Here is a 14,609-nt window from a genome sequence, read left to right as displayed (position 1 = left end):
GGTTTCTGCCGAGAGATCCGCTGTTAGTCTGATGGGCTTCCTTTGTGGGTAACCAGACCTTTCTCTCTGGCTGCCCTTAATATTTTTTCCTTCATTTCAACTTTGGTGAATCTGACAATTATGTGTCTTGGAGTTGCTCTTCTCCAGGAGTATCTTTGTGGCATTCTCTGTATTTCCTGAATTTGAATGTTGGCCTGCCTTCCTAGGTTGGGGAAGTTCTCCTGGATGATATCCTGAAGAGTATTTTCCAACTTGGTTCCATTCTCCTCGTCACTTTTGGGTACACCAGTCAGATGTAGATTTGGTCTTTTCACATAGTCCCATATTTCTTGGAGGCTTTGTTCATTTCTTTTTGCTCTTTTTTTCTCTAAACTTCTCTTTTTGCTTCATTTCATTCATTTGATCTTCAATCACTGATACCCTTTCTTCCACTTGATCGAATCGGCTACTGAAGCTTGTGCATGCGTCACGTAGTTCTCATGCCATGGTTTTCAGCTCCATTAGGTCATTTAAGGTCTTCTCTATGCTGTTTATTCTAGCTAGCCATTCATCTAATCTTTTTTCAAGGTTTTTAGCTTCTTTACGATGGGTTTGAATATCCTCCTTCAGCTTGGAGAAGTTTGTTATTACCAATCATCTGAAGCCTTCTTCTCTCAACTAGTCAAAGTCATTCTCCATCCAGCTTTGTTCTGTTGCTGGCAAGGAGCTGTATTACTTTGGAGGAGAAGTGGTGCTCTTATTTTTAGAATTTTCAGCTTTCTGCCCTGGTTTCTCCCCATCTTTGTGGTTTTATCTACCTTGGTCTTTGATGATGGTGACGTACAGATGGGGTTTTGATGTGGATGTCCTTTCTGTTTGTTAGTTTTACCTCTAACAGTCAGCACCCCCAGCTGCAGGTCTGTTGGAGTTTGCTGGAGGTCCACTCCAGACACTGTATGCCTGGGTATCACCAGCAGAGGCTGCAGAACAGCAACTATTGCAGAACGGCAAATATCGTTGCCTGATCCTTCCCCTGGAAGCTTCATCTCAGAGGGGCACCCAGTTGTATGAGGTGTCAGTCGGCCCCTACTGGGAGGTGTCTCCCAGTTAGGCTACTTGGGGGTGAGGGACCCACTTGAGGAGGCAGTCTGTCCGTTCTCAGATCTCAAACTCCGTGTTGGGAGAACCACTAATCTCTTCAAAGTTGTCAGACAGTGATGTTTAAGTCTGCTGAAGTTTCTGCTGCCTTTTGTTCAGCTATGCCCTGCACCCAGAGGTGGAGTCTACAGAGGCAGGCAGGCCTCCTTGAGCTGCAGTGGGCTCCACCCAGTTCGAGCTTCCTGGCCGCTTTGTTTACCTACTCAAGCCTCAGCAATGGCGAACGCCCCTCCCCCAACCTCGCTGCTGCCTTGCAGTTTGATCTCAGACTGCTGTGCTAGCAGTGAGCGAGGCTCCATGGGCGTGGGACCCTCTGAGCCAGGCGCAGGATATAATCTCCTGGTGTGCAGTTTCCTAAGACCGTTGGAAAAGCACAGTATTAGGGTGGGAGTGTCCCAATTTTCCAGGTACCATCTGTCATGGCGGTACCTTGCACTTCCTGGGTGAGGCAATGCCCCGCCCTGCTTCGGCTCACACTCCATGAACTGCACCCACCGTCCAATAAGCCACAGTGAGATGAACCTGGTACTTCAGTTGGAAATGCAGAAATCACCTGTCTTCTGTGTCGCTCACACTGGGAGCTGTAGACTGGAGCTCTTCCTATTCAGCCATCTTGGAACCAGAAATGGCCCACACTGCACCAGTTTTAACCATGAAACTCACTTACAGGAAATGAAGTATGGGAATGGGCTCATGCTAATGGATTTCACTAGTCTTCTGATGTTCTTCAACATCATGAAGTGACTGGCTCAATAGAACAGTGGAGTGATCTTTAAAGCCTGAGCTGTAGTTCTAGCTTTTTGGCAGTGCCTTGAGGGACTTGGCTGACAATCTCAGAGGTGGCGATGCTGTATCCCAGCTTCAAGTATATGGAACTATTTCTCCCATAGCCACATCTATGTCTTCAAGAATGAAAGAGGCAAGATGCGGGCCTCCTCTCACTATTACTCCTGGGTGTCTAGCAGCAAAATTTTTCTTCTTATGCTCAAGAAGCAAACTTTTCTCTCAAGAAGCCAACTTTTGGCTTTACTGGACTAGAGGTCTTAGTTACAAATTGAGAAATTTTTTCAACAGGGGAACCAAAAATGATTCCATTGAAATGAAAATTGTGTCTGCCAGCTGACCACTTTGAACTCTTCATTCCTCTCAACCAAGAGACAAAGTAGGGGGTCCGCTACTGACTTGGGTGATGGAAACTGAGATCAGGTTCCCACTACACCAGGGGCTAAGGAAGAGTATGTGTGATATGTCTAGAGAGCTTCTTAGTCGTCTGGTGTTTTGCAATTAGAGTTAATGGAAAATCACAGCAACCCCATCCAGGCAGGACATCTAATGGTTCAGACTCTTCCATAATGAAGGTTTGAGTCATCATGCCAGGCCAAGCATCATGACCAACTGACATGCTATCTTAGGGCAAAGGGAATGCGAAATGGGTAGTGAAAAAAGGCAGTTATAAATACCAGCTACAACAATGTAAACTGCTGCAGAAACCACAACTGCAATACTATTTACCTAATGGGTTAATAATATCTACCAGCACAGGTGGGAATACAAAACAACCAAAAAACAAGTTATTCTTTCAAATGAAATGCTTAGGGAAAAAGAACATCTTTTACTAACAGAAATTTCTTAGCTTCTGGAAGGCCATTTGATTCAGTAACATATGCCAGGAGACTTCAGCAATATCCTGCTCCATTGCAGAAAACAGCAATCTGATCCTTTTCTCTCTTGAATCATTAATGAGATTATGCATTTGGGGTGTGATAATCCTCCATGGACAAGTACTCCCAAATCATATGTTCCAGTTTCTTCTCAAGGAGCTGAACAAAGTCTCGGCTCATATATCTGAAAAGAAAGAGACATGTCATTAACCAAAAGATAGCCCAAGAACCTATGCTGTAGGAAGCACCGTGAAGGACAGAAAGATGAAGAAACAATCAGCATGGAAATAGAAATTCATCTGCATGGTAAGAGGTACTCTAGCCGGCAATAACAAATGCTGGCGAGGGTGTGGAGAAAAGGGAACCTTCACACACTGTTGGTGGGAATATAAATTACTACAACAACTATGAAGAACAGTATGGAGTTTCCTCAAAAAACTAAAAATGGAGTTATCATATGATTCAGCAATTCCATTGCTGGGTATATACCCAAGAGAAAGGAAGTCAGTGTACCGAAGAGATATCTGCACTCCCATGTTTGTTGCAGCACCATTCACAGTAGCCAAGGTTTGGAAGCAACCTAAGTGTCCACTAACAGACGAATGAATAAAGAAAATATGGTACATATACACCATAGAGTACTGTTCAGCCATAAAAAAAAATGAGATTCAGTTATTTGCAACAACATGGATGGAATCAAAGGTCCTTATGTTAAGTGAAATAAGCCAGGCACAGAAAGACAAAAACTGCCCATGTTCTCGCTTATTTGTTGGAGCAAAAATGTAAGACAACTGAACTAATGGAGATAGAGAGTAGAATGACAGTTACCAGAGGCTGGGAAGGTTAGTGAGGGTGGAGGGTGTGGGAAGGGGGATGATTAATAGGTAGAAAAATAGAACAAATAAGATGTAGTATTTCATAGCCCAATAGGGTGACTATTGTCAGTAATAATTTAATTGTACATTTAAAAATAATGAAGAGTATAATTGGATTGCCCGTAACACAAAGGATAAAAGCTTGAAGAGATAGATACCTCATTTACCGTGATATGATTATTACACATTGTTGTCTGTATCACAATATCTCATATACCCCAGAAATATATGCATCTGCTATGTCCCTACACAAATTTTTTAAAAGGAGGTTGTCTAGCAAATACAAAGAGTGTCAATCGAGGGACAATGCACACCTCAGACTATGATGATATTGGAAGTCTCCATAGTCTTCGAAGAATGAGTTAGATTCAGATAACATTAGCCTAAGTAACTGTGGAGACAGCTGTAACTATGAGTGAGGACCAGGGTTTGAGAAACTCAAGGCAGGGGCTGTTCCCCCACGCTAACCCCCAGTACTCTATTGGGCCCAAGTGCTTAAAGAAATTGGACAGTTCCTATTTCTACCCACCTTGCTGCTTCCTTGATGATGGATTCAAAAAATCGTTTCTTGACTTCTACAGGTCCTTGCACTCCTTAAAGCAATTTGAAGATTTTTTCATATTCTGAAGGTGTTTAAAAAAACCTTCAGTATTATCAAATATAAAGAAGAATACAAGAGAATCTATACCTCAGCAATCATGCTTCATAGGCTAAAAAGTTTCAATTGCTTAAATCAAGATACCTGCACATACAAAAACTAAATAATAAAAAAGACACCTGCACATACATACCAATGAAACTCTTTTAACCCTAACCAAGTAAGAAAAGAAAAGCAAAAGGCGTACTATGCTGTAGTCAAAGAAAAGAGGAACCACCATAAATTATGTGCAAACTCAACTCTGGCAAAGAATCAGCCTCAAGAGGTAACATGAATATCTTCTGAATCATAGAAAGAGAGACTTCCTATAGTTTTATAAAAACCGACATTCTTATACTACTTACTTTGTCCAATGCATCGGATTTCCTTCACTAATTGACATTTTATATCAGCATTAATTTCTTCTTGGCTTTTGGGAAAAAGGACTATTTCTCTGCATTCTAGGTCATCTCCAGAGAAATTGCTGGTCATGATTCCTCCCACAGGTGCATTGCTACCAGATTTCTGCCTCATCCTATCTTTCTGAAGTCATCAATCTGAGAATCCAATTGGCTGGGTGGAATAGCATCTCCTGTCATAAGCTCTGGTGAAACAGATTTTGAGTAAAAGCCATCAGTTGGTGTTTGACCACTTTCTTTCCCCTCCACATAGACCTCATGATTGACAGATCTGGAAATCAAACTGAGAAGTTGAGCTGTGAGATATGTGTGTTTCATCACCCCTCTGGGTATGTCTATGTGCTCCTCAGTTTCTAGGGAATTATTTATTTCATAAATGGGAGGATATACCAGGAGGACATCCCAGACCTGACAAACTGAGGCCAGGACACATAATACAATAAAATCACCTCTTATTTTCTGGCCCTATGAATAGATATGGAAACCAAGTAAGACAGTACAACTCTAAAGCAACATTCACAGATCCCTGGTACTCATGGGATAGTTTCAGCTTGTTATGCTTTACAAGTTGAAAGCAGCAAGTCTCACTTGATATCATGATTTCTCAAATTCACTTACAAACTGCCATGTTTTACTAAGCTGGAAGCCAGACAACTTGGACACACCTCAACCAGCCTCCTCTCTACATCAAATATATTCTGAGAAAATAGAGGTGGCCATTACTACTGAAAGTTCTATATGTACTCCATCAACAAAAAATCCCTTTTAGTGTATGATTTTCCTCATCCTTCCTTTCTGTCTCACAAAAGTGACTTTCTTTTCACTCCAGGTCTGACACCTCTCATTTATTCATCGTCTGTGGCAGGCAGCATGCCAGTAGCTGGGGATCAGCAGTAAACAGCCCAGAGAGCAACGTTCCCTGCCCTTGTGGAGCTCACATCCTCATGGGGCGGTCAGACAGTACGTGCACAATGAGCAAATGAAACATACAGTGTTGGGCTAGTGGTAAGGAAGCAGTCCACAGGCCTGTGGGCAACAGCAGCAGAGGGAGCCCCAGGAGCTGCTGCTGGTTGGGCAGAGCCTTCTGTGGAGGTACCCTTGGGCAGGGCTTGAAGGAAAAAGCAGAGCTGCCTGCGCAGAGGCAGAGGGGGAGTTCCAGGCTGCGGTGAGGCCAAGGATATGGGCTGGAGTGGGGATGGACCGGGCACTACGGGGTGAAGGACAGTAGCAGAGAGACTCAGGAGATGATGGGGCCCGTGTGAGGAGAGGGTGACGGAGGCCAGGCCACGCAGAACCTCGCAGACCAAAGCTGCTTCGCAGTCGGTTCTGAGTGCTTAGGAGTGTTGAGGATGGGTGTTCAGGAGCGACATGGCATCACGTGATTTACATGCCAACATCATGACCCGGCTGCAGGGTTGGAGGGTATGTGTTTGATGCGGGAAATAATGGGAAACATGGAGGTATCTCAGGAGCTCAGTGACTGATCATGGCAGAGTGGAATAGAAGGAGAGAGAGAGATGCTGGGGTTCAGGAATTTTTTACAGTATTTAGAGAAGAGAAGAAAAAGAAATGTAGAAAAAAACAATGATGGGGTCGGGGGTGGTGGCTCGTGCATGTAATCCCAGCACTTTGGGAGGCTGAGGTGGGTGGATCACCTGAGGTGAGGAGTTCCAGACCAGCCTGGCCGACATGGCGAAACCCCATCTCTACTAAACTTACAAAAATTAGCTGGGTGTGGTGGCTCGTGGTTGTAATCCCACTACTCGGGGGGCTGCGGCAGAAGAATCACTTGAACCCAGGAGACGGAGATTTCAGTGAGCCGAGATCGCGCCACTGCACTCCAGCCTGGCCGAGAAGAGCGAAACTCCATCTCAAGAAAAAAATGATAGAGATTCACCAATAAGGACAAGAAATTAAAAAAAAAAGATTGTGGGAAATGGAAATCCTAGAAGGTTTTCATGAAGAAGCGAGTGAACAACTGTCAAATGCTGCTGAGAAATTAATGGCAATGTCAGCTGAAATTGTTGACCTTGTCAAGGACAGTTTCTCTGGAGGGGATGAGGCAGGAGGCCGACTGCACTGGATACAGCATGAAGAGGAGGTGAGGACAGGCTTACTTACTCTTTTCTTTGGACATGGCAGAGCCTGCAATAAGGCTGTCTCCTGCTCCTTGTTTCCTTGCCAACAGGGCCATCTTCTGCCTTTTCTGATACGAAGGACTGTCACATTCCCTGGGACGTTTAAACACGGTTTCAGGATCTAGAGCCACCTTCTCTGTTTTATCGGTCATTGTTTCCTGAAAAACATCAATGAACGTACTCCATTCACGACAAAAATCTAACAATCACAAAATGGCAAACAGTCTGCATATGTGTATACAACCAAGACTTTGAATCATTAATTTCACTTTTAATCATGAGCCAAGATTTACCAAGTCTGAACAAACACTCTGTTCTCAGGAAAGGAAACCCAATTTTAATGTACACTAAGTAAAACAGAAGAAAGATGGTATAACCAAATCAATCAGAATGCTTGTGGAATAAGCAGCTGACATCAACCAAAAATAGATAAAAATATTATTACCTATTTGAAGATGTATAAGCCAATCTGTATTAACGCTTATTAGAAAAAATGGATGTATAAACCAATCTGTATTAACCCTTATTATACATTATATTTTAAATTATATATTATATATCATATATATTTAATATATAAGTATTTATGCTTATATATTCAAATAGATGTATAAACCAACGTGTATTAACCCTTATTAGGAACCCTTATTAGAAGATTGATACAAAACTGATAACAACATCTGACAAGGAATTTAGAAGGAAGAAAAACTACAAGATCAAGCCAAAAATACAAGCCAAGATCACCCTGAACTTAGACACAAAAATTCCAAACTAAGGGTGAGCAAATAAAATGTACTAGTACTTAAAAAGGACATACATCATGGTGGAGTATATTGCAGAAAGGCAACATTGATTTAACATTTGAAAATCGATAAATGTAATGCACCACATTAACAACAACAACAACAGCAACAAACAGGGAAACACCACATGATCATTTTCATACATGGGTCAATGTTTAAAGTCCATTCGTGATAAAAACTATCACCAACTTAGGAAAAAGGGCAAGTTTCCTATTCTGGTTAGCATATGTACAAAAAATTTTTAAATGCCGTACTTCATAGTGACGTATCAGTATTTTCTCCCTGAGTTTGAAAACAAGACAAAAATGTCCACTATCCATTCAACAATCTATTGGAGGTTCTAAAAAGTGCTGTAGCATCAGGAAAATACAATAGGTTTAAAATTTGGAAAGAAATAAAACTGTCATTATTCACAGATGACATTGTTCTGTACATAGAAAAATGCAGAAGAATAAAATCAGTACAGTTAATAAGCAAATTTAGTCAACTTACTAGATATAATGAAAACCAATGGCATTTCTGTATAATTAATAGCAACAAATAATTAGAATATGAGATTTCAAATGTCATTAAAAACAGTACCAAAAACATCAAATATTTAGGAATAAATTTAATCAAGATGTGGTACAGCACTACACAAAAATTATAAAACATCACTCAGAGAAATTCAAGACTGCAGTAAATGGAGAAAAATATTCTTTCCATGCATTGGAAGACATCATTTTTTTTTTTTTTTGAGTAGGAGCCTCCCTCTGTCGCCCAGGCTGGAGTAGAGTGGCACAGTCTCTGCTCACTGCAACCTCCACCTCCTGGGTTCAAGCAATTCTCCTGCCTCAGCCTCCCGAGTAGCTGCGATTACAGGCGCCTGCCACAACGCCTGGCTAATTTTTGTATTTTTAGTAGAGACGGGGTTTCACTATGTTAGCCACACTGGTCTCAAACTCCTGGCCACAAGTGATCTGCCCACCTCGGCCTCCCACAGTGCTGGGATTACAGGCGTGAGCCACCGTGCCTGGCTGGAAGACATTATTAAAAGACATTATTGTCAAGTCTCTCAGAATGATCCTAGCAATCATATTTAAAATTCCACCATGTTAACAAAAGTTTTTCTGAAAATTCACAAGCAGATCATTTTTTAAGTATATGCAAATTAAAGATTTGGAAAAGCCAAGTTTTCTTTAAGCCAAGGAAAATACAAAGTTTTTTTTCAAAGAAAAAGAACTAAGTTAGTAGATATGCACTACTATATATGAAATTTACTATAACGGTAGAGTAATTAAAACAGTGTGGTACTGGAGCAATGACAGGCAAATACACCAAGGGAAGAGGACACAGAGGCCAGAAACAATCTGGAAATACAAAATACAGAAGAGCTGTAAATCATTGTGGAAAAGGCAGTGCTTTTAATAAATGCACTTGATAAATGCAGGGAAAATACAAACCTTGACTCTTACTTCTTCCCACTCCACAAAACTTTATTAAAGATGGATAGACAATCTAGTAAACACTTAAGATGCTGTCTTCATAACTATAGTATAGGCAAAGATGTTTTTAATGAGGATAAACAAGCACTAACCATAAAGAATGAATTGTTTAATTAGACATAATTAAATGAAAAGTTCTGTTCCTCAAAGACACTATTAAGAAGTGAAAAACCAAATCATGTTTGTAGATTATACATTATGTAGTATATAGTATAGGTTATATATAAAATATATATTACTTACACACATATATACATATTTATCTGGCAACAAATGAATGGAATCCAGAATATATCCAGAACTACAAATGAATTTCTAAAAAACAAACATCCCACTAAAATTTGGGGGGAAAAGCTGAATATGCACTTCATAAGAGTCATACTCTAATGGCTAATAATCACATCAAATATATCTGGACTCTGACTTTACTCCATTCCATGAGAATTTATTTCAGATGATTGGGAGATCTAGAAGAAAACTTAGAATATTATCATCATGAGTGTAAATTAGTTCAACCATTGTGGAAGACAGTGTGGCGATTCCTCAAGGATCTAGAACCAGAAATACCATCTGACTCAGCAATCCCATCACTGGGTATATACCTAAAGAATTATAAATCATTCTACTATAAAGACACATGCACACGTATGTTTATCACGGCACTATTCATAACAGCAAAGACTTGGAATCAACCCAAATGCCCATCAATGATAGACTGGATAAAGAAAATGTGGCACATACACACCATGGAATACTTTGCAGCCCTAAAAAAGAATGAGTTCATGTCGTTTGAAGGGACATGTGTCAGCAAGCTAACACAGGAACAGAAAACCAAACACCACATGTTCTCACTCATAAGTGGGAGTTGAACAATGAGAACACATGGACACAGGAAGGAGAATATCACACAGTGGGATCTGTTGGGGGCTTGGGGACAGGGGAGGGATAGCATTAGAGAAATACCTAATGTAGATGATGGGTTGATGGGTGCAGCAAACCACCATGGCATGTGTCTACCTATGTAACAAACCTGCACGTTCTGCACATGTATCCCAGAACTTAAAGTATTTTATATATATAAGTATTATTATATATAAGTATTATATACATAAGTATTATATATATTATATATAAGTATTATATATATAATATATAAGTATTATATATATTATATATAAGTATTATATATTATATATATAAGTATTATATATATTATATATAAGTATTATATATTATATATATAAGTATTATATATTATATATAAGTATTATATATTATATATATAAGTATTATATATAATATATAAGTATTATATATTATATATATAAGTATTATATATAATATATAAGTATTATATATAATATATATAAGTATTATATATTATATATATAAGTATTATATATTATATATATAAGTATTATATATTATATATATAAGTATTATATATAATATATAAGTATTATATATTATATATATAAGTATTATATATAATATATAAGTATTATATATTATATATATAAGTATTATATATAATATATAAGTATTATATATATTATATATATAAGTATTATATATAAGTATTATATACATATAAGTATATATAAGTATTATATACATATAAGTATATATAAGTATTATATACATATAAGTATATATAAGTATTATATACATATAAGTATTATATATAAGTATTATATACATAAGTATTATATATAAATATTATATATATTATATATAAGTATTATATATATTATATATAAGTATTATATATAAGTATTATATATATAAGTATTATATATAAGTATTATATATATATTATATATAAGTATTATATATAAGTATTATATATAAGTATTATATATATAAGTATTATATATAAGTATTATATATATAAGTATTTTATATATAAGTATTATATATAAGTATTATATATATAAGTATTTTATATATATAATTGTAATGGCATTGGGTGATTCAAAGATGTTTCTTAAATAATAAAAAGCACTACCCACAAATAATACACTGACTAATAAAATTAAGAGAATCTGTTCATCTAAAATACATTATTGAGATCGTGTAAAAGCAAAAAAGATTTATAGAAGATACTAAAATTGTATACGTATTTTTATATATGTACATATATGCCTGCGTGCATGTGTGTATAACTCAAATACAGAATATATGGAAACTACAAATCCATTTTTAAAATACAAACATCTCAGTAAAAGCTGGAGGAAAATACCTGAAAAGGAACTTCATGAAAGACATAGTTAAATGACCAATAAACACATAAAATGGTGCTCAAAAAAAAAAAAAACAATAAATAGCTGGGTGTGGTGGCACTGCAATCCAGTCTGGGTGACAGAGGGAGACCTCATCTCAAAAGACAAAAATCAATAAATGAAAACAATTTTTTAAAAAAGGTGCTCAATCTCATTAATCGGCAGAGAAATGTGAGTGTAGACATAAGGAGAGATCACTGCACACCCACCAGAGTGGCTGGAATGAAAGACTAACTGTACAGCGAGTGTTCAAATGTGGCACAGCTGGAACCTTCGAATATTTCTGGACTTCCATTCCCACACAGACACCTGAGGCTGTGGCCGAAAGGTCAGATAGAGTCCCGGCGAAGAGTTCCTTCAGAATTGAGATCAACCCACCGAGGAAAAGCACCCCAACCTGGGTAGAGACAGAGTTCCCAAGGTCACGTGGCCTCCCTCATGGCTGACACAGAGCTCCCTGAGTCCCACCATAGGCTTAGAGAATCCAAGGAACAGCACCCCATTCCCCCGCAGCACCGGGAGAGAGCACCCACCACCAAGACAAAGCATCCGGTAAGCGTCCACATCGAGGATAAGCAGAACCAAAGAAAAGCCAACACATCCTAGCTGAGAGCGAGCGACATCCAAGGACAAATGTGCCTCACGGACGACATCAGCACCCAAGGAAGAGTCCCTCGCACGTTGAGATAAAGCCCCCGTCAGCGATCCCACAGGGCGGCGATCATGCGTCTGGGACACAACCACCCCCACCATGTTCCATGAGAACAGATAGAGTCCCCAAGGCAGAGCCCCCCCGTCAGGACTGCGACTGAGTGGGAAAGAAACAGCACCGCACCCGAGGCCGACACAAGCAACCAAGGCATGGCCCCCACCCCCGGGCTCAGGTCATTTCAGTAGGAAAAGTCCCTAACATCACCGAGACAGAGCCCCCAAGAAAAGCCCCCCGGCCTCACAACATGGCTGAGACGAGGTGCCCAAGGAAAACGCTCCCCCGCGGCTGACACAGGCGCCCATGGCGGTGTCCCCAGAACTGAGCCACTTCCCCAAGGGAGCCCTACCACACACCAGACAGAGAACACCACAGAAAAGACTCTTTCTGAGGAAAAAGGACACTTTCTGGGGTGAAATTAAAGCATCCAGGGAAAAACTGCCCCACTCACAGTCCTTAAGTCCTGACCTTGCTGGAGGAGAGACAGCGGCACCTCACAAAATGGCAGTGAAGTTGTGGCGCCTCCCCACTGGTGGCACTTTCTAGAAACCTGCCCTCTGGGAGTTGTGGGAAATGTGCCCCCTAGGGCACCTGGGAGTGATGTGCATGGGGAGGCGTCACACCAGAAGCACCGATCCCGTTTGGCCCAAAGGGGATGGAAGGAAGGGAAGCAGCCAGCCACAGTGTGCTGCCCCAGCCGAACACTGGGAACCTGTTGGGGGCGCCAGAGTCCTGAGGTGAAGCCTCGTGCCCCAGAGAACCAGGAAGCGCATCCCTCCCCTTCGCTGACTCTGGCGCCCTCTACAGGCGACCTTCAGTAACAACTGCACAGCAACATAAGCAGAGGAACGCAGAACCTTCTCACACAGTGGGATGAAATCGCCTGGGTAACATAGTGAGACCCCGGCTCTACAAAGCAACCAACTAATCAAAAAAAACACACACAAAAAAATTAGCTGGGCATGGTGGCACGCGCCTGTGGTCCCAACTACTCGGGAAGTTGAGGTGGGAGGATCGCTTGAACCCAGGAGGCAGAGGTAGCAGAGAGCCGAGAATGCACCACTGTACTCCAGCCCGGCCATAGAGGAGACTCCATCTCAAAAAAAAAAAGGAAAGAAAGAAAGAAAGAAAGAAACGACGACATCAACAAACTGAAATTTTCACTGGCTGGGGTTGTGTTTTAAAGTCAACCCCAACGGGTGCTGTGGCTCGCGCCTGTAATCTCAGCACTTTGGGAGGCCAAAGCAGCTGGACCACCTGAGGTCAGGAGTTCGGGACCAGCCTGGCCAACATGGTGAATCCCGTCTCAACTAAAAATACAGAAAATTAACCGGGCGTGGGGCGTGCACCTGTAGTCCCACCAGCTACTTGGGAGGCTGAGGCAGGAGAATCACTTGAACTGGGGAAGTGAGGTTGCAGTGAGCTGAGATCACACCACTGCACTCCAGCCTGGGTAACAGAGCGAGACTCTGTCTAAAAATATAAATAAATAAATAAATAAATATAAATAAATTCAACCTCTATCTGTTAAAGGTAACAGTTGTTAATTGATAAGAAAAATGAGGGCCACAGTGTGGTGGCTCACGCCTGTACCCCAGCACTTTGGGAGGCCAAGGTGGGTAGATTCCTTGAGCCCAAGAGTTCAAGAGCGGCCTGGGCAGCATGGTGAAACCCCGTCTGTACACAAGATACAAAAATTAGCTGAAAGTGTACTTGTGGTCCCAGCTACTTGGGAGGCTTGAGACCGGGAGGCTTGAGACCAGGATTTTGAGGCTGCATTGAGCTTTGATCGCATAGCCTGGGTGACAAAGTGAGACTGTCTAAAAAAAAAAAAAAAAGAAAAGAAAGAAAAAAAGAAAGGAGGGGAAACCTTATTATATTGCATCTATTAATCATTTTAATCTGGAACTTTGTATATTTTTCCACCTTTTTTATTTTTTTTGAGACACAGTCTGGCTCTCTCACCCAGGCTGGAGTGCAGTGGCATAATCTCGGCTCACTGCAACCTCCGCCTCCCAGGTTCAAGTGATTCTCCTGCCTCAGCCTCCCCAGAAGCTGGGATTACAGGCATGCACCACCATGCCCGGCTAATTTTTGTATTTTTAGTAGAGACAGTGTTTCACCACGTTGGCCAGGCTGGTCTCAAACTCCTGACTTCAAGTGATTCGTCTTCCTTGGCCTCCAAAAGTGCTGGGATTACAGGTGTGAGCCACCACGCCCCGCCCATTTTTCCACGTTCATAACTTATTTTAAGTGCAGCAAAATTTACTTGAATTGTTCATAGTGGCAAAAAATACTACAGCGAAAGTTTTGGAGTTTTAATGGAACAAGCAGTTTCACTCTTGACACAATTATTTGGAAGAGATTACTTCACTGGTTTTGTAATTCAGAAGTTATGTTTGTAAAAAAAAATTAAAAATATATCCAGGCATGGTGGTGGGCACCTGCAATCCCAGCTACTCGG

The 14,609-nt window shown here is 40.6% G+C and overlaps 1 long non-coding RNA gene across 1 annotated transcript; it reads right to left on the bottom strand.

The window, feature by feature from the left end:
* Nucleotides 1-2,736: 2,736 nt before the first annotated feature.
* On the bottom strand, nucleotides 2,737-12,859 carry LOC129138616 (uncharacterized). Its single transcript, XR_010154905.1, has 4 exons — nucleotides 12,614-12,859; nucleotides 6,851-7,025; nucleotides 4,676-4,914; nucleotides 2,737-2,982 (listed from the first exon to the last, which is right to left on the bottom strand). It is a non-coding gene; the product is annotated as an uncharacterized LOC129138616 (long non-coding RNA).
* Nucleotides 12,860-14,609: the final 1,750 nt, after the last annotated feature.

The sequence above is a fragment of the Pan troglodytes genome, chromosome X, assembly GCF_028858775.2.
Source record: "Pan troglodytes isolate AG18354 chromosome X, NHGRI_mPanTro3-v2.0_pri, whole genome shotgun sequence".
In the NCBI taxonomy this organism is placed as follows: Eukaryota; Metazoa; Chordata; class Mammalia; order Primates; family Hominidae; genus Pan; species Pan troglodytes.
This window is presented reverse-complemented; position numbering and strand designations above follow the sequence as displayed.